The sequence below is a fragment of the Delphinus delphis genome, chromosome 19 (assembly GCF_949987515.2).
Source record: "Delphinus delphis chromosome 19, mDelDel1.2, whole genome shotgun sequence".
In the NCBI taxonomy this organism is placed as follows: Eukaryota; Metazoa; Chordata; class Mammalia; order Artiodactyla; family Delphinidae; genus Delphinus; species Delphinus delphis.
The window spans coordinates 30147216-30168599 of NC_082701.1; the positions used below are offsets into that span (position 1 = coordinate 30147216).

The 21384-nt window shown below is 37.1% G+C and overlaps 1 protein-coding gene and 1 non-coding gene across 2 annotated transcripts in view; both read right to left on the minus strand.

Annotated features, from left to right (window-relative positions):
- The window catches only part of PPM1E (protein phosphatase, Mg2+/Mn2+ dependent 1E), a 196518-nt gene that overhangs the window by 90565 nt on the left and 84569 nt on the right, over window positions 1-21384 (minus strand). The gene's annotated exons all lie outside the window — the stretch shown is intronic.
- Window positions 4500-4606, minus strand: LOC132415590 (U6 spliceosomal RNA). Its single transcript, XR_009517313.1, has one exon. It is a non-coding gene; the product is annotated as a U6 spliceosomal RNA (small nuclear RNA).

Genomic DNA, 21384 nt, shown 5'->3' on the forward strand with positions numbered 1-21384 from the left:
TGGAAGAAACTGTAAGCTCAGGGGGTCACTGGTGAGAAGAGAGCCAATTCACCCCCAAAGAACCTGGGAAACACTCAGACTTTGAAGTACCAAGTGGGTGGAGGGGAAGGACAAAATGAAAAAACAGGATGAAAGTGTATGTATGTGCCTGAAATTAATACAACACTGTAAATCAAGTACACTCCAATAAAATTTTTTTTTAAAAAGTGTATGTATGTGAATTGTTGATTCCCCTCCCCACTCCCACATATAGAATGCCAGCAGCTAAATGCACATACTCCAGCCCTGATAAGAGAATGAAAGTTTACCTCTAGAGAAATTGAAAAGGAGTGTTCTAGATCAGGAGACACTGGGCAAGGTAGAGACTAGAAGTGAGACAGAATAAAAAGAAAGGGATTTATCGAAATATCAAATGGCAGGACTTTAATTCCTCTAACCATTCCTCTACCCACCCCGCCCCACCCTTAAACACTTGCATTTTATTGCCCGGGCAAGAAATTTGTGAGGTCTTTTTCTGGAGGAACGGAGCAATCCTAGAGAAAAGTCTTCCTCATAGTGATGTATGGCCATGTCTCCATCCCCAAATGAGGCTACTCACAATAAATCTTCTTACTCCTAAAAAGCTTCTCATCAGTTTAAAACAAATATATACAGACCATCAACAGTCATCAGAAATGTAAGGAAATCATGAAAGATTAAAATCAGATATCAAAAGAGATATTTGATACTTAAAACATAATTGCTGAAATAAGGCATAAAACAGAGGTTGTGAAAATCCTCAGGAAAGTAGAACTAAATATGAAATGGAAAAGTGAAAGAAAAGATAGTTAAAGAACCAATCTAGGGAGATTACTTTTGACTAACAGGAGTTCCAGGAAAAGAGGACAAAGAAAAGAGATGGAAGAAAATAATAACAAATACTTATCAAAGGCAGAGTATATGTGCTAGGCATTGCTCTAAGTGCTGTAAGTAAATTAATTTTAATTAACTAATTAATTCTCCAGTCAGCCTATGAAGTAGGTATTATTATTGTCCCCATTTTATAGATGAGGAAAATTAGGAATGTAGAAGTTAATCTAATAGCTAGTAAGTATCAGAGCCAGAGTTCAAACCCCAGCAGTCTGGTGCCATGACTCACACTCTCAGCAACTATGTACTGCTGCCTCTCTACCAAAGAAATCATATTAAGAGGGCAGGCTAAGACGGCAGACTGAACGTGAACATTCAATTTACTCCCTCCAGAAACTCCACTAAAACACCAGTACGGGGAATTTTTTAAAATACATAATCCCAAAGAGTGAGAAGGCAAAGAGAAAAAGAAAACAACAACAACAGATTTTGGGACACCAGAAAGTAGATGATAGAGTGGTAACTGATTTAGCAGATGAAAGCCAAGTCTAAAACCAACAGTGAGGAAAGCTGAGAACAAACTCAATATATACCACAGAATCCTCTAAACAAACAAGAACTGGCAACACTTAGGTACCTGTAGAACTGCAGGTAAGTGGGGAGTGAGATGGATAAAATAAGAACTGGGTGAAAACGGTTTAAGAAGCTGTTAGATCCCTAGGTCCCCTCTCTCTGTTCTACATGCCTAGGTGACTGTCTCTCCCTAGTTCCCTAATCCTGGCAGAAGTCTGCCACTTATCCCCTGGAGAGGGTAAAACAGGGATTCTTGATTAGGGGACACCAGGCAGTTAAGGGCATAAGTACCATAGTGAAAAACAAAGGGATTAAATGACTTCATGCATAAGTAAATGCTGAATTCTAAGATTAGTGGTCCTCTTCCTCCATTCTATTTAGCCAGACAAATTAGAAAACTTTTCTTTATGAATCTGGGTTAGGGTCAGAAGATTCCCTAACAAATGACGCAACCAGGTTATACTAGAATGAAACTCAAAACTCCTATTCTTGTGCTTAGGCCTCCCAATCTTAAGAACAGCCAGCTGAGGGACGTCCCTGGTGGCCCAGTGGTTAAGACTCCACGCTCCCAACGCATGGGGCCCAGGTTCGATCCCTGGTCAGGGAACCAGATCCCACATGCATGCTGCAACTAAGAGTTCACATGCCACAACTAAGGAGCTGGCCTGCCACAACTAAGGAGCCCGCCTGCCGCAACCAAGACCCGGCACAACCAAATAAATAAATAAATATTTTTTAAAAAAAGAACAGCCAGCTGAGATGACAAGATAACCTAAAGGAAGTCTATATATGGAAGACAGAGACCAAAATCAATAAGAGAATACAAAGCAATTAGCAATTAGAAAATTTTAAGGAAAAAAATATTTCCAAGAGATACTTAAAACAAATTAAACTTTAAGAGAAATATAAAAAGAGGAAGGAACACTTCTAAACTAATTTTATGAGGCCAGCATTGCCCTGATACCAAAGCCAGACAAGGACACCACAAGAAAAGAAAATTACAGGCCAGTATCCCTGATGCACATGGATGTAAAAATCCTCAACAAAATATTAGCAAACCAAATTCAACAATACATTAAAAGGATTACACATAATAATCAAGTGGGATTTAATCCAGGGATTTAAGGATGGCTCAACATCTACAAATCAATCAATATGATACACCACATTAACATAATGAAGGATAAAAATATCATCTTAATAGACGCAGAGAAAGCATTTGACAAAATTCAACATCCATTTGCGATTAAAAAAAAAAAACCTCTCAACAAAGTAGGTATAGAGGGGATGATATACTCAACATAATAAAGGCCATATATGACAAGCCCACAGCTAACATCATCCAGATTAGAGAAGAATAAGTGAAATTATTTGTTTGCATATGACATCCTCTTATATGTAGAAAACCCTAAAGACTTATTTAAAAACTGTTAGAATAAACAAATTCAGTAAAGTTGCAGGATACAAAATCAATATGCAAAAACTTGGTTGCATTTTTATACCCTAACAGCAAACTATCAGAAAGAGAAACTAAGAAAGCATGCTACAAACTACAAATACACCTACTACTGTATGAATAGCATTTTGAGTGCTTCTTAAGGGCAAAAATGAAACTTGAAGCAAAATAAAATCTCGTGTTCATCATGCAGTTTAAAAAAATGTACCATCCCAACAACAGAAAAACATAAACTCTTTATCCACTGAAGAGATATATACTCATATGTATTCCATGGAGTAATTCTCTTCAGATGAGGTATTTGTAAAATCTCTCTCATTACTGACAGTGCTGATGTGCTGACATCCTCAGGATGTTTCACTGAGATTCAAACTCACTGTATCCCATCTCCGGAGTCTCTTCTTTGATAAGCTGCGTTTCCCCCCTTTTGTATTATCCATGATGTTAGTAAGGTTAGAACTAAAACAGACTTAATTACAGTACATTTCAAATAAGTTACTGAATATAGTTCTCTGTTCAGTCAACTCAACTTTGTTCAGTGATTGCCCATGAAAATTACAGGAGTGTTTAAAAACAAGATGAATAGGAGTCTTTTAAATTATGTCTGGGACCAAAGCTTTTCTTACATGGGAATTTATGAGATAACTTATATTTGGAGAATTGATTACAATTTTAGGAAAGTGAACTTTGTCCTGCCATATGGGTCTCAAAATGGCAATACCTGAAACACTGAGATTTACAAGTACAGTATGGAGTCCCCCCTTATCTACGTGGGATGTGTTCCAAGACCCCCCAGCGGATGCCTAAAACCATGAATAGTAGTGAACTCTAGATATACTATGCTTTTTCCTATACATACACACCTAGGATAAAGTTTAATTTATAAATTAGGCACAGTAAGAGATTAACAACAACTAATAATAAAATAGAGCAATAATAATATACTGTAATAAAAGTTATGTGAATGTGGTCTCTCTCTCAAAATATTGTACAAATTTAATGCCTTTTCCATCTTAACTAAGCATTGTATCAAGCACTGTGGCCGTAAAACTAGCATGAATTTGTTTATCTCGCAAAGTAAAACTGAGGATAAGGGGGACCACTGTGTATATTGTACCTGTTCGTTTTTTTTTTAACATCTTTATTGGAGTATAATTGCTTTACAATGGTGTGTTAGTTTCTGCTTTATAACAAAGTAAATCAGTTATACATATACATGTTCCCATATCTCTTCCTTCTTGTGTCTCCCTCCCTCCCACCCTCCCTATCCCACCCCTCTAGGTGGCCACAAACCACCTAGCTGATCTCCCTGTGCTATGCGGCTACTTCCCACTAGCTATCTATTTTACCTTTGGTAGTGTATATATGTCCATGCCACTCTCTCACTTTGTCCCAGCTTACCCTTCCCCCTCCCCATATCCTCAAGTCCATTCTCTAGTAGGTCTGTGTCTTTATTCCTGTCTTACCCCTAGGTTCTTCATGACATTTTTTTTCCCTTAAATTCCATATATACGTGTTAGCATACGGTATTTGTTTTTCTCTTTCTGACTTACTTCACTCTGTATGACAGACTCTAGGTCCACCCACCTCACTACAAACAACTCAATTCCGTTACTTTTTAAAAAATACGGAACACTTCACGAATTTGCGTGTCATCCTTGCGCAGGGGCCATGCTAATCTTCTCTGTATTGTTCCAATTTTAGTATATGTGCTGCCGAAGCGAGCACTGCCTGTTCATTTTGAAACAAAGAATTGCTTCTATAAGAGCCAAGCAAAGAAAGATCAAAGTAAATTTGTGAGACCTAACTACAGGTTCAGCCAAGATCAAGAGAGGATATCCTTTGACTCACTTTTGTCCACATTCCTCAAGGCATCAATTTAAACCTTACTCTCTTTCATAAGGTTCTTTTCTCCAAACCTTTTCTTTCCTAGTTGCCTGCTGCTAATTAGACAAATTGATACTGATACAAAGAGCGTATATTATGTAACATATAATACAGAGCTACTTGGTTATAGAGCTACTTGGTAGAAAATGTTGTTTCTCAAGTTCATTATGCTATATTAATTTACTAATCTAAAAGAAATCTGTAGAGCAGTCTTTCAGACCTTCTGTTTTTACATTTATAATTAGCTAAGTAGACAGAAGTTCTATTGTTTTTAGAAATAATAATTTTATGAGTTAAGCACATCAAATTCACGACAGGTTGCCTCTCATGGAAAGAGACAGAAATGAGACAAAGATGGGGTGGGGAGAGGACAAAGGGTAATTTAGCTTTATATAGTCATGTTTTATTACTTTTATTTAAAATTTTTAAATATTGTAATTTCTCAGAATAAAAATTTTAAAAAACTGTGTAGGAACTCATATATACTCCTCATCACAGCCAACCAATCTCCTTTCTATAGGCTGTATAGGAAGTCACAATGTGCAGAGTTTCCAACGGGGAAAGGCCAGTTACTCTCTCCCACACATCTTTAAAGTCCCAATTATCCAATAAGTCACTGAGAAAGTACCCCAACGCTCTCTGAGGTAGTCCAAACCAGATTCTCACTAACTTCTCAAAAGACCCACATAGGCACATATTATTATTGTTAACTGGTATCTCTGAGGTCCAGAATCCACTTCTACCTGAGTAATGACATCTTCATATAGACATCTTACAGCATGAACACTCTGGCATAATTCATCTTATATTCTCAGACATGAAATATTATTTTCATCTGGGGAGATTTCTATAACTATTAGAATCTTGATAGAACTCTCAAAGCTACAAGAATATAATCAGTGATAAAATCATAAAACATTAAGTCTATTTGTTCTTCAGTAGTGAGAGACTGATTATACAAATAGACAATGACCAGATCATATACAACTCTGACACACAGTCTCTTTGGAGGGCAAACAACCTGGGAAGTCAAATCACAATCTCTGCAGCAATCACTTCAGAAGTTAGGATTTGGTCAATGACTGCCAGCTTCCTTTTTTTTTTTTTTCCCCCTCCACAGCCCACCACACACTTTCAACTCAGCACCAACCAGAGGACAAATATGCTTCCCAAACCAATTACCTAAGATGATTGGCTTCTAGTTAGCATTTCAGCTTCCCCACGCAAAACAGTCTCCAATCAGCGTATCTTTTCTCTTTTTCACCATAAAACTTGCCCCCTCCCATGTGAATCTGCCAAATGCAAGTGATGGTGGTAATTTTCTTGTTACCAATTGTTATTCAATTTCTTTGAATTTATAGCCTGTTTGTTCTCATTCTGGGTGGTCTTTATTTCCACAGTAGTGCAAAAATCATGCAAAAAGAAAACTAACATTATGAGCATTTTATTCTAATCCGGTTAAGATCACACTTCAATCTGGCTGTTAGCTATTGTTCTGTTTGCCAATCAGCTCACCAGAAACAATTTATCTCTTTTGATAAATGGTTTTTCATTACTTGAAAGACAAATCTGGAATTCTACTTCAATATTTGATGTTTCAGACTCACATTGGTACAGTTTCTTTCTTGAGAACTGTGATCACTTGAAAATAATAACCTAAGAAAAGACTGTGCTATATTTTAGAAAAACAATAATGCTGGTGGTATAACTTAGAACTAAATAGTGCAGTAAAATATCTGCTGTCAGTCTGTGAATATATCTGCAGAAAACATCAGAGGGTGATTCCTAAATTTTGTTGATATTGAAATGGTACATCAGAGCAACCTACAAAGAGTTATGAAAATTTACCTGTAGTAAACTGAAGTTGTTTTGGGTAAATCGTGAGTTTATAGCTACAATGGCATAACTAACGTGATTAGAAATTTTAATGACTTTATAAAAAAAAGGTTAAGAATGAAAAATCAAGATCATTATATTTTCAACCACATCTTTGAGATTTGGTAATAATGTAATTACTTAAGGAAGTAAAACAAAACTCCAAAATGTTCTCAGTTCTTTGTGTGATATTATATACCTGAAAAAAAATTTCAAAATATTTGTTAGAGCAATGAAGTATAATATGTAGGAAGTAGTATTTATAGTAAACATATTGAAGTTTTACCGTAAATTATTTGCTATGATAGGGGAGCTTCCACAAATTATTAGAACAGAAGTTTTATCAAATGTTTTTTTAAACCACAAGTGGCCAGAGAATTGAATAATTTACTGACTTCAATTTTTATTTATCTTTTTTAAACTTCTATTATGTGCTATTCCAGGAAGTTGTTCTAAAGAGCTTCGGAGTAGAACTCTAGGCTTTCTCCTATATAGTTTACAATTTGAATTTTAATGTCATTATTTTGAAAAAATATTCCTATATTGTTAAAAAAAATAAATAGCCCCTTCAGAAATAAGTTCATCTGAAATTCCATTACTAACTCTTAAGAGCAGAGTAATCTGAATAAGCATTTCTACTGAATATTTCTACTAAGATTCACTGCCCTATCTGACAAACCCATTTCTTTCAGTTGCATTCATTATCTTGATAGCTTCGTCTAAGTGTTGAATATTGCTGAACAAAAGACCACAGCCTCAACTGTAGGACAGTAGTAGCTCCAATTAGGAGACAAAAGATTGATTTATGGTTCACATTTGAAAGGAGTGTTGTTATTCCAGAAGATGATCTCTGTATTATATGAAGTGATATACCATTTTAAAGAACTAATCCCATTTGGTTGAAAATCGTGAACCATGACCTGAATTATAGAGGAATAAATATGTAAAATAAATCTAGTTGCTAGGCTGCTATATGCTACCATTGGGTCCTTCCTGAAAATGCTAATTAATGATGACTACCAGAACATACCCAGATATGTACTATGTCAGAAAATTCTAGTAAATTCCTATTTCGTCACACAATTCTCCTATATGATTGGCTACACTAAGACTGGACATTCATACACAGACAAAGCCTATCATAATGGGCAAAGTGACCACGTCATTCCTTGAACGCATAACTAACTTATAGTCTACCTCCGCATCCACAGTTCTTCCATATCTGAGGTTCCACATCCAAGGATTCAACCAACCCATGGATCGTGTAGTACTGTACTATTTACTATTGAAAAAAATCTGTGTATAAGTGGACCCATACAGTCCAAACAGGTTTTGTTCAAGGATCAACTGTACAGGCATACCTTGGAGATACTGCAGCTTCGGTTTCAGACCACTGTAATAAAATGAATAGCACAATAAAGTGAGTCACACCAATTTTTTCGTTTCTAAGTGCATATGAAAGTTATGTTTACACTATACTGTACAGTCTACTAAGTATGCAATAGCCTTATATCTAAAAGATCCATGTACCTACCTAAATTAAACAACACTTTTTTGCTAAAGAATGCTAACCATCATCTAAGCCTTCAGCAAGTCATAATCTTTTTGCTGGCAGAGGGTCCTGCCTCCACGTTAGTGGCTGCTGACTGATCAGGGTGGTGGTTGCTGAAGGCTGCGGGGGCGGGGGTGGCCGTGGCAACTTCTTAAAATAAGACAACAATGAAGTTTTCCGCACTGATTGACTCATCCTTTCGTGAATGATTTCTCTGTAGCATACAATGCTGCTTGACAGCATTTTACCCACAGAACTTCTTTCAAATGTGGAGTCAATCCTCTCAAACCCTGACACTGCTTTATCAACTAAGTTTATGTAATATTCTAAATCCTTTGTTGTCATTTCAACAGTCTTCACAACATCATCACCAGGAGTAGATTCCATCTCAAGAAATCACTTTCATTGCTCATCCCTAAGAAGCAACTCCTCATCTGTTAAAGTTTTATCATGATAGCAGCAATTCAGTCACATCTTCAGGATCCACTTCTAATTCTGGTTTGGTTTTCTTGCTATTTCCTGCAGAGAAATTCATTTCTAGCTTTTGATTTAAAGTGAGAGACATGTAACTCTTCCTTTCACTTGAACACTTAGAGGCCACTGTATGGTTAATAATTGGCTGAACTTCAATATTGTCTCAGGGAATAGGGAGGACTGAGGAGAGGGAAAGAGGTGGGGGAATGGCCTGTTGCTGAAGCAGTCAGAACACACACATTTATTGATTAAGTTTGCCATCTTATATGAGCACAGCTCATGACGCCCCCAAACTATTACAACAGTAACATCAAAGATTTACGGATCACAGATCACCACAAAAAATACAAGGAAAAAGTTTGAAATATTGTAAGAATTACCAAAATGTGCCAAAGAGACATGAAGTGAGCATATGCTGTTGGAAAAATGGCACTGATGGACTTGCTCAATGTGCAGTTGCCACGAAACTTCAATTTGTAAAAAATGCAGCACCTGCAAAGTACAACAAAGCTAAGGACAATAAAATGAGCTATGCATGTATGAGAAGCCAGTCTAATAATCTAATGAAAAATGATAACATCCAATAATACTTGAATAAAAGATTATCAGCAGAAATATTTAACTTAAAAAATTTAACCTTTAAATACCATTGGTCTTAGTTCAAACCAAATTGTCTGTAGGATCATGTGATATGCCAGTTAGTATGTTTTTCTTATTCAGGTGCAAATATCACAAAAATCACATTTTTGCAAATGTCCAATATTCCAAAGATTGACTGCTGATGTCTTTTTTTCACTGAATCCTTATAAAATATACTGCCTCTATAAAAGACTCTAGGTAGAAATAAGAATCAACAGTGAAATAAATTCCATTAACACATTTTTATGGAAATAAGTTTAATGACAGCCTTCAAAAGCCCCATGTGGAGAGGTGATAAACTATCTTTTAAAGCCCACACTGGGGGGCTTCCCTAGTGACGCAGTGGTTAAGAATCCAATGCAGGGGACACTGGTTTGAGCCCTGGTCTGGGAGGATCCCACATGCCGCGGAGCAACTAAGCCCGTGCACCACAACTACTGAGCCTGAGCTCTAGAGCCCATGAGCCACAACTACTGAAGCCATGTGCCACAACTACTGAAGCCCGCGTGCCTAGAGCCTGTGCTCCACAACAAGAGAAGCCACTGCAATGAGAAACCCGCGCACCGCAATTAAGAATAGCCCCCGCTCGCTGCAACTAGAGAAAGCCCGGGCACAGCAACGAAGACCCAACACAGCCAAAAATAAATAATTAATTAATTAAATAAAATTTAAAAACTATGTATTTCTGGGCTTCCCTGGTGGCGCAGTGGTTGAAAGTCCGCCTGCCGATGCAGGGGACGTGGGTTCGTGCCCCGGTCTGGGAGGATCCCACATGCCGCAGAGCAGCTAGGCCCGTGAGCCATGGCCGCTGAGCCTGTGCGTCCAGAGCCTGTGCTCCACAACATGAGAGGCCACAACAGTGAGAGGCCCGCGTACCGAAAAAAAAAAAAATTGTATTTCTTTTCAAACTAAATAAGACACTGAAGGATATATTATATAGGCCAGCACTCATACAACGTTTATTTACATTTTTCTTCATAGTTTTTAATCTCAACTGAACAATTATACCTGACATCACTGTTTTAATCTATAAACATTATACTCTCATCTTTATTAAAACACTTTACTTTCTTCCTTTTAAAGTTTTCCTTATCATTCATGTCCATATACCCATTTGTAATATAAATTAAAATTACCTGTAATTCATTTTATACCAGAAATCTTGGTAACTTTTATTTTTTGTGACCACGTCACACATCTTGTGGGATCTTAGTTCCCCAACTAGTGTTCGTACCTGGGTCCCCTGCAGTGGAAGTGTGGAATCCAAACCACTGGACAGCCAGGGAATTCCCAGTAACTTTTTAAATCAACTCATCATATTAGAAAATCTTCACAATAAATTCAGATAATAATTCAGTACATTTGTAAATATGGATCGTTTGTTTTTAATCTCTAAAATAAGTAAAATTCTCTTATATCTCAGGACGTATACATGGTAAAATAATATTGGAACACACTTCTCAAAAAGTAGTATTTAATTCTTATGGAATGAATCCCCCAAATAATGCATCTCCATATTCAGCCGTAATATGGTATACAGAAACACATGAAAATGCTGTGACAGAAACTACAGTGATTTGCCTAAAACAAATACTTGCAAAACAAACCCTGCCCCTTCCTTTGAAGGTCTAACATTTGTTTAAATTGTATGCTTGGGGCTCTTGGTTATGACTAATCACTTCATACATACCATTTTCCCTATGGTCTTCTTTGTTCCACAGGACTATCTTTTAGTTAATCAAAAAATATTTTTACAGTTATAGATTTAAAGACAAACTGGGCATAAAGCAGAGTTTATCATCACCCGCACACACACACATACACAGTTTCCCCTATTATTACATTAGTATGGTACATTTCTTACAATTTATGAACTAATATTGAAACGTTATTAAGCAGTCCATGGCTTATTTGGATTTCCTTAGTTTTCACATAATGGCCTCTTTCTGTTCCAGTATCCCATTTAGGATACCACTTACATTTAGTCACCATATCTGTTTAGGCTCCTCTTAGCTCCTTCGTTTCTTTTTAGGATCTTGACAGTTTTGAGTAGTTCTGGTCAGGTAAATTGTAGGCTGCTTCCCTATTAGAATTTTTGTGATGCTTTTCTCATGGTTAGACTGGGATTAAGGACTTCTGTGAAGAAGGTCATAGAGGTTAAGTACCATTTTCATCACATCATATCAAAGGTACATACTATTTATAATGATTTATGACTACTGATGTTGACCTTGATCATCTGGCTGAAGTAGTGTTCATCAGATTTCTCCCATAAAGTTACTCTCTGTGTCTCCCTGTTCCCACTTTCCACACTGTATTCTTTGGAATGAAGTCACTGTACACAGCCCATACTTAAGGAGTGGGGAGTTATGCTCCCCTGCATAATTTGGTATTATTCTGTATGAAGAGATTTGTCTCTTCATCTCCATTTATTAATTTACCCAATTATTCATTTATATCAGTACAGACTCACAGATATTTATTTTAAACTGTACTATATTATTTTTTGTTGTTCAAATGTTTCCAGGCTTGCCCATCAAGAGCGCTTTCAGTTTGTTCCTAATGCTTTTTTTTTTTTTAAAGCCCTTAAATGCTTCAAAAATTTAAAGCATACCCCCACTAATGGGGGGTATTTGTTTTTTTTTAAGCCCTTCCTTACTTTCTGCCACTACAAGACGCTCCAGGCTGATACTGTATATTTTTTGCTCCAATCCTTGAAACACAGACACACAACACACAGAGACATATACACACATGGGGAGAATGACATGTAATGATGGAAGAAGACTGAAGTGCTCCAAGGATTGCTGGCACACCACCAGAAGCTAGGCATAGGCAAGAAAGGATTCTCCTCTACAGGTCTAGAGCAGTCCCTTAATTTTGACGTCTACTCTCCAGAAGTGTGGAAGAATAAATTTCTGTTGTTTTGAGCCAAACAGTTCATGGTACTTTGTCATGGAAGCCCTAGGAAACTAGTATATTCACCTGAACTTTGCCCCTGCCCTATATGATTTTCCCCACACAGTAAATGGTACCACATTCACCCAGCTGCTCAAGTCACTCCCACAAACCTGGGAGTTCTTGATTCTGCTCTTTCTCTCATCCCTACATCTAATTTATCAGGAACTTTTGTTGATTCTATCCCCCAAATATACCCTGAATCCATCCACTTCCATCTCCTCGGCTACCACCAAAGTCCAATGACTATTATTCCTAGCCTACGCAAACTACTGCAACAGCCTCTCAATTGGCCTCCCTACTTCAATTCTTACCCTTTTCCAGTCCTTTCTCCACATAGCAGCCAGAGTTATCTTCTTAAAATGTAAATATGGGGCTTCCCTGGTGGCGCAGTGGTTGAGAGTCCGCCTGCCGATGCCGGGGACACGGGTTTGTCCCCCGGTCCAGGAAGATCCCGCATGCCGCGGAGCGGCTGGGCCCATGAGCCATGGCCGCTGAGCCTGCGCGTCCGGAGCCTGTGCTCCGCAATGGGAAAGGCCACAACAGTGAGAGGCCCGCGTACCGCAAAAAAAAAAAAAAAAAAAAAGTAAATATGATCATGTACTTCTTTGCTTAAGAAAAAAATTCAAACTCCCTATAGGAGTCACAAAGGCCCTATGAGGGTCTGACTTGACTCCCGCCTAACTTTTCCAACTTTATATCTGGTTACCCTCTTCCTCATCCACAAAGCTTCAGCCATGATGGTGGCTCTCAACTGCCTCATGGCTTTTACTCTTCTGTCTGGACCCCTGTCCCCAACACTCTTCATGTGGTTAGATCTTTCTCAACTCCTTCAAGTCTAATCTTAAATATTTAATACATACATATTTTTGAGATGAATATACGATGAGAATGAGTTCCTTGGTAAATGCAGTTATAGAAACTGTCACTCAGGAAAGAAAAAATATTATTTCCTACCAGTATTCAAATTAAGAAAGTGTTAAATAAAGTCACTAATATAATGCAGGTAATTTATTGGTGTTTATATTATATACAAGATCTCTATTAGGTCAGGAGGGAAGGATACTAATATAGAATCTAAACAAATATTGTACCCTTATAGACTTGGAAAATAGTGGGTCAACTCTTGTTTTCAGAGACAATTCCCTTATTTGGGCAGAATTAAAGATATCTGGCCCAGAAAATTTTTCCTACTGACAAGAAAAACATTCTCACCTCATTCCTCTTTAGAATTTACTCAATGCCTATAGCCTTTGCTCTAGAATAGAACAAATTAACAATGTATCAGGTATTAACACCATACAGACACAAACTCAATTTTATATTTCAATTGCCTTATTTATCTTCAAAATCCCCTCACTCATAACTTTTCATAGCTGTCTTCCCTAACGCTAAAAAAATGTATATTCTTCATATATGCCATATTAATCAGGTCTTTCAAACAGAGGGTCTGTTCTATGGGTTGTAAAATCAATCTATGAGTGAACGTTTTTAAAAAATGAATAGAAATATCAGAGTTCATTATTGTATTAAGTTTCATAAAACTTTGATTTCAGGTTGTATTTGTGTGTGTGTGAGTGCATGTATGTAGTAAGTCACAATACATCTCTTACTGTGGATTGAAGTTTAAAAAAGATTAAAAGCATTGCTATACATGTCTACCTAAGCAATAATCAGATCATGTCACTCATGTCACTCACATGCCTAAAATTCTTCAGTACCTTCCTAATTCACTTAAAATAAAATCTAACCTTACCATGATCTATAAAGGCCCCATACTGAACTCTGCTTCTCTTTTCAGTGTTATCATATGCCACCTTCCTCTTTACTCACTAATTCCCCAGTAATATCAGTCTCCTTTCAGGTCCTCAAACATGACAAGCTATATTGTCCTCAGGATCTTTGCATATGTTCTTTTCTCCTTTGTTATATTATCTGTAAAAAATACTTTAAAATACTTTAGTATACAGTGAGATGGTTTGTTTAAATCTCTTCTACTGTTTCTCAATAAGGTTAGGGGTGAGATGGGATGGTAACAGGTGAGGTGGCATGCTCCCACAAGGAATACTAGAAAGGTCTGTGTGGGGGGGTAGCTTTTGTTACTACAACATAACCTGGGGGTGAGGGTGGGGCTGCCACTGGCATTTGTGGGCAGGATTCAGGGATGCTAAATATCCTGTAACACATAAGATACCCTGCCTCATGAAAAACTGTCCTGCTCAAAATACCAAAAGAACATTCTCCTCACCACCTGTCCCCATTATGACAAACAGCATCCCTAATCTAAGGGCAGTTAGTTAATATTTGAATCACCATAATTCAGGAATATCCATTCCAAGGTATTTGAATTACATACATACATGCACACACACATAAATAACAAAAGCAAAAAATCCTACCCTCTAAATTTTAGAGTTTGGTCTACTCACATTTAATGCAATTACCAATATGGTTGGATTTACGTCTGTTATTTTGCTATCTGTTTTCTGTACGTCTTACAGCTTTTTAGTTTCTCTATTCTTCTTTTACTGCCTTCTTTTATGTTAGACAATTTTGGGGGGTACAATTTTAATTTCTCTTATTTTTAAACTATAATTTTGGATTACATTCTAGTATATTTCTCTTAATTGGTTGCTCTAAAGATTAAACTACGTATCTTATCACAATCTACTTAATGCTAATACTAATTCCGGTAAAATACAGGAACTTGGCTATAATATAGCTCCATTTTCTTCTCCTTCTTCTGTCCTAGTATTGTTATCTATACAATACTTCTATCCATTATAAGCCCAACAAACAGTATTATAATTATTGCTTTATACAATCTTTTTTTAAAAAATATTTATTTATTTATTGGTTATATTGGGTCTTAGTTGTGGCACACAGGATCTTTCGTTGTGGCACTCAGGCTTCGCTCTAGTTGTAGCACGTGGGCTCCAGAGCTCATGGGCTCTGTAGTTGTGGCACACAGGCTCTCTAGTTGTGGCGTGAGGGCTTAGTTGCCCCGTGGCATGTGGGATCTTAGTGCTCCAACCAGAGACTGATCCAACGTCCCCTGCATTGCAAGACAGATTCTGAACCACTGGACTACCAGGGAAGGCCCAACAATCTTGTATTTTGAAAAGCTACTACTAAAATTAAAGAAAAAAAATGTTTATACTATCTTTTACATTTACCCAAATGGTTACCATTTCTGGTGTTCTTATTCCTGTGTATTTGAGTTATTGTCTGGTGTCATTTCCCTTTAACCTGAAGTACTTCTTTTGGTATATCTTGTAATTTTCTCAGTATTTATCTAGGAATGTCTTTATTTCACCCTCACAGTACTGCTGAATATGGAAATCTTGATTGACAATGTTTTTACCCCCCAGCATTCCACTGCCTTCTGGCCTCCACTGAAACAGTTATACATTTTGTTTCCTTTTACACAATGAATCATTTTTCTCTTGCTGCTTTCAAGATTTTCTCTTTGCCTTTGGTTCTCTCAGTAGTTTGATTATGACTATGATGTATCTAGGCGTGGTTCTCTTTGTGCTTATCTTTTTGGGTCTTGGGTGTTTACTGACCTCCTCAGATCTGCAGATTAATGTTTTTCCATCAAATTTAGAAAGTTTTCAGCCATTATAAGTTCAAATACTTATTTTGCCTCTTTCTCTTCTCTCCTTCTGGAACTCCTCTTACACTTAGAGGGGTACACATTTGTCTCTAAGGTTCTGTTCATTTTCCTTCAGTCTCTTGTTCTCTGTTCTACAGATTGGATACTTTCTCTTGATCTATATTTCAATCCACGAACTCATTCTTCTGCCATCTCAAACCTTGTTACCCATCTACTGAATTTTTATTTCAGTATTGTACTTTCCAAATCTAGAATTTCCATCTAGTTCTTTTAGTTAGTTTCTATTTGTTTACTGATTTAATTACTTGAACATATTTATAATACCTGTTTTAAAATCTTTTAACTGCTAAATACAACATCCAAGCACACTCAGAGTTAATTTCTAATGGCTGCTTTTTCTCCTGAGTATGGCTCATAATTTCTTGTTGAAAATTGGAAATTTTTTACATCTTTATTGGAGTATAACTGCTTTACAATGGTGTGTTTCTGCTTTATAACAAAGTGAATCAGCTATAAATATACATATATCCCTGAATCTCCTCCTTCCTGCGTCTCCCTCCCACCCTCCCTATCCCACCCCTCTAGGTTGTCACAAAGCACTGAGCTGATCTCCCTGTGCTATGTGGCTGCTTCCCACTAGCTATCTATTTTACATTGGCAGTGTATATATGTCCATGCCACTCTCTCACTTTGTCCCAGCTTACCCTTCCCCCTTCCCGTGTTCTCGAGTCCATTCTCTACGTCTGCATCCTTATTCCTGTCCTGCCCATAGGTTCTTCATGACCTTTTTTTTTTTTAGATTCCATATATACGTGTTAGCATACGCTATTCCTTTTCCTCCTTCTGACTTACTACCTCTGTATGACAGACTCTAAGTCCATCCACCTCACTACAAATAACTCAATTTCATTTCTTTTTATGGCCGAGTAACATTCCATTGTATATATGTGCCACATCTTCTTTATCCATTCATCTGTTGATGGACACTTAGGTTGCTTCCATGTCCTGGCTATTGTAAACAGAGCTGCAATGAAAACTGTGGTACATGACTCTTTTTGAATTATGGTTTTCTCAGGGTATATGCCCAGTAGTGGGATTGCTGGGTCATACGGTAGTTCTATTTTTAGTTTTTTAAGGAATCTCCATACTGTTCTCCATAGTTGCTGCATCAATTTACATTCCCACCAACAGTGTAAGAGGGTTCCCTTTTCTCCACACCCTCTCCAGCATTTATTGTTTGTAGATTTTTTGATGATGGCTATTCTGACTGCTGTGAGGTGATATCTCATTTTAGTTTTGATTTGCATTTCTCTAATGATTAGTGATGCTGAACATCCTTTCATGTGTTGGTTGGCAACCTGTATATCTTCTTTGGAGAAATGTCTATTTAAGTCTTCTGCCCATTATTGGATTGGGTTGTTTTTTTGATATTGAGCTGCATGGGCTGCTTATAAATTTTAGAGATTAAACCTTTGTCAGTTGCTTCATTAGCAAATATTTTCTCCCATTCTGAGGGTTGTCTTTTCATCTTGCTTATGGTTTCCTTTGCTGTGCAAAAGCTTTTAAGTTTCATTAGGTCCCATTTGTTTATTTTCTTTTTATTTCCATTTCTCTAGGAGGTGGGTCAAAAAGGATCTTTGCTGTGATTTATGGCACAGAGTGTTCTGCCTACGTTTTCCTCTAATAAGAGTTTTACAGTGTCTGACCTTACTCTAGGTCTTAATCCATTGTGAGTTTATTTTTGGGTATGGTATTAGAAAGTGTTCTAACTTCATTCTTTTACATGGAGCTGTCCAGTTTTCCCAGCACCACTTACTGAAGAGGCTGTCTTTTCTGTATTGTATATTCTTGCCTTTTTAAAAAATAAGGTGACCATATGTGCGTGGGTTTATCTCTGGGCATTCTATCCTGTACCATTGATCTATATTTCTGTTTCTGTGCCAGTACCATACTGTTTTGATTACTGTGGCTTTGTAGTATAGTCTGAAGTCAGGGAGCCTGATTCCTCCAGCTCTGGTTTTCTTTCTCAAGATTGCTTTGACTATTTGGCTTCTTTTGTGTTTCCATACAAATTGTAAAACTTTTTTGTTCTAGATCTATGAAAAATGCCATGGGTAGTTTGATAGGCATTGCACTGAATCTGTAGATTGCTTTGGGTAGTAGAGTCATTTTCACAATGTTGATTCTTCTAATCCAAGAACATGGTATATCTCTCCATCTGTTTGCAACACCTTTAATTTCTTTCACCAGTGTCTTACAGTTTTCTGCATACAGGTCTTTAGTCTCCTTAGGTAGGTTTATTCCTAAGTATTTTATTCTTTTTATTGCAATGGTAAATGGGAGTATCTCCTTAATTTCTCTTTCAGATTTTTCATCATTAGTGTATAGGAATGCAAGAGATTTCTGTGCATTAATTTTGTATCCTGCAATTTTACCAAATTCATTGATTAGCTCTAATAGATTTCTGGTAGCATCTTCAGGATTCTCTACGTATAGTATCATTTCATCTGCAAACAGTGACAGTTTTACTTCTTCTTTTCCAATTTGGATTCCTTTTGTTTCTTTTTCATCTCTGATTGCTGTGGCCAGAACTTCCAAAACTATGTTGAGTAACAGTGGTGAGAGTGGACAACCTTGTCTTTTTCCAGATCTTATAGGAAATGGTTTCAGTTTTTCACCATTGAGAATGATGTTGGCTGTGGGCTTGTCATATAGTGCCTTTATTATATTGAGGTAAGTTCCCTCTATGCCTACTTTCTGGAGGGTTTTTATCATAAATGGGTGTTGAATTTTGTCAAAAGCTTTTTTTGCATCTATTGAGATGATCATATGGTTTTTCTCCTTCAATTTGTTAATATGGTGTATCACATTGATTGATTTCTGTACTTTGTAGAATCCTTGCAATCCTGAGATAAACCCCACTTGATCATAGTCTATGATCCTTTTACTGTGCTGTTGGATTCTGTTTGCTAGTATTTTCTTGAGGATTTTTGCATCTATGTTCATCAGTGATATTGGCCTGTACTTTTCTTTCCTTGTGACATCTTTGGTTTTGGTATCAGGGTGATGTTGGCCTCATAGAATGAGTTTGGGAGTGTTCCACCCTCTGCCATATTCTGGAAGAGTTTGAGAAGGACAGGTGTTAGTTCTTCTCTAAATGTTTGAGAGAATTCGCCTGTGAAGCCATCTGGTCCTGGGCTTTTGTTTCTTCGAAAATATTTAATCAGTCTCAATTTCAGTGCTAGTGATTGGTCTGTTTATATTTTCTATTTCTTCCTGGTTCAGTCTTGCAAGGTTGTGCTTTTCTACGAATTTTTCCATTTCTTCCAGGTTGTCCATTTTACTGGCATATAGTTACTTGAAGTAATCTCTCATGATCCTTTGTATTTCTGCAGTGTCAGTTGTTATTTCTCCTTTTTCATTTCTAATTCTATTGATTTGAGTCTTCTCCCTTTTTTTCTTGATGAGTCTGGATAATGGTTTATCAATTTTGTTTACCTTCTCAAAGAACCAGCTTTTAGTTGTATTGATCTTTCCTATTGTTTCCTTCATTTCTTTTTCATTTATTTCTGATCTGATCTTTACGATTTCTTTCCTTCTGCTAACTTTGGGAGTTTTCTGTTCTTCTTTCCCTAATTGCTTTAGGTGTAACGTTAGGTTGTTTATTTGAGATGTTTCCTGTTTCTTGAGGTAGGACTGTATTGCTATAAACATCCCTCTTAGAACTGCTTTTATCGCATACCATAGGTTTTGGGTCGTCATGTTTTCACTGTCATTTGTTTCTAGGTATTTTTTTGATTTCTTCAGTGATCTCTTGGTTATTAAGTAGTGTATTGTTTAGTCTCCATGTGTTTGTATTTTTTACAGTTTTTTTTTTTTTTTTTTTTTTGCGGTACGCAGGCCTCTCACTGTTGTGGCCTCTCCCGACGCGCAAGCTCAGCGGCCATGGCTCACGGGCCTAGCCGCTCCGCGGCATGTGGGAATCTTCCCAGACCAGGGCACGAACCCGCGTCCCCTGCATCAGCAGGCAGACTCTCAACCACTGCGCCACCAGGGAAGCTCTACAGGTTTTTTCCTGTAATTGATATCCAGTCTCATAGTGTTGTGGTCAGAAAAGATACCTGATATGATTTCAATTTTCTTAAATTTACCAAAGCTTGATTTGTGACCCTAGATATGATCTATCCTGGAGAATGTTCCATGAGCACTAGAGAAGGAAGTGTATTCTGTTGTTTTGGGATGGAATGTCCTATAAATATCAATTCAGTCCATCTTATTCAATGTATCATTTAAAGCTTGGGTTTCCTTATTTATTTTCATTTTGGATGATCTGTCCATGGGTGAAAGTGGGGTGTTAAAGTCCGCTATTGCGATTGTGTTACTGTTGATTTCCTCTTTTATAGCTGTTAGCATTTGCCTTATGTATTGAGGTGCTCCTACGTTGGGTGCAGAAATATTTACAATTGTTATATCTTCTTCTTGGATTGATCCCTTGATCATTATGTAGTGTCCTTCTTTGTCTCTTGTAATAGTCTTTAAAGTGTATTTTGTCTGATATGAGAATTGCTACTCCACTCTTCTTTTGATTTCCATTTGCATGGAATATCTTTTTCTATCCACTTACATTCAGTCTATATGTGTCCCTAGGTCTGAAGTGGGTCACTTGTAGACAGCATATATATGGGTCTTGTTTTTGTATCCATTCAGCCAGTCTGTCTTTTGGTTGGAGCATTTAATCCATTTACGTTTAAGGTAATTATCAATATGTATGTTCCTATTACCATTTTCTTAATTGTTTTGGGTTTGTTACTGTAGGTCTTTTTCTTCTCTTGTGTTTCCTGCCTAGATAAGTTCCTTTAGCATTTGTTGTAAAGCTGGTTTGGTGGTGGTGAATTCTCTTAGCTTTTGTTTTTAATTTCTCCGTTGAATCTGAATGAGATCCTTGCTGGGTAGAGTAATCTTGGTTGTAGGTTTTTCCCTTTCATCACTTTGAATATATCCTACGACTCCCTTCTGGCTTGCAGAGCTTCTGCTGAAAGATCAGCTATTAACCTTATGGGGATTCCCTTGTATGTTATTTGTCATTTTTCCTTTGCTGCTTTTACTATTTTTTCCTTGTATTTAATTTTTTACAGCTTGATTAGTATGTGCTTTGGCGTGTTTCTCCTTGGATTTATCTTGTATGGGACTCTCTGTGCTTCCTGGACTTGATTATTTCCTTTCCCATATTAGGGAAGTTTTCAACTATTATCCCTTCAAATATTTTCTCAGTCCCTTTCTTTTTCTCGTCTTCTGGGACCCCTATAATTCGCATGTTGGAGCGTTTAATGTTGTCCCAGAGGTCTCTAAGACTGTCCTCAATTCTTTTCATCTTTTTTCTTTATTCTGCTCTGTGGTAGTTATTTCCACTACTTTATCATCCAGGTCACTTATCTGTTCTTCTGCCTCAGTTATTCTGCTATTGATTCCTTCTAGAGAATTTTTAATTTCATTTATTGTGCTGTT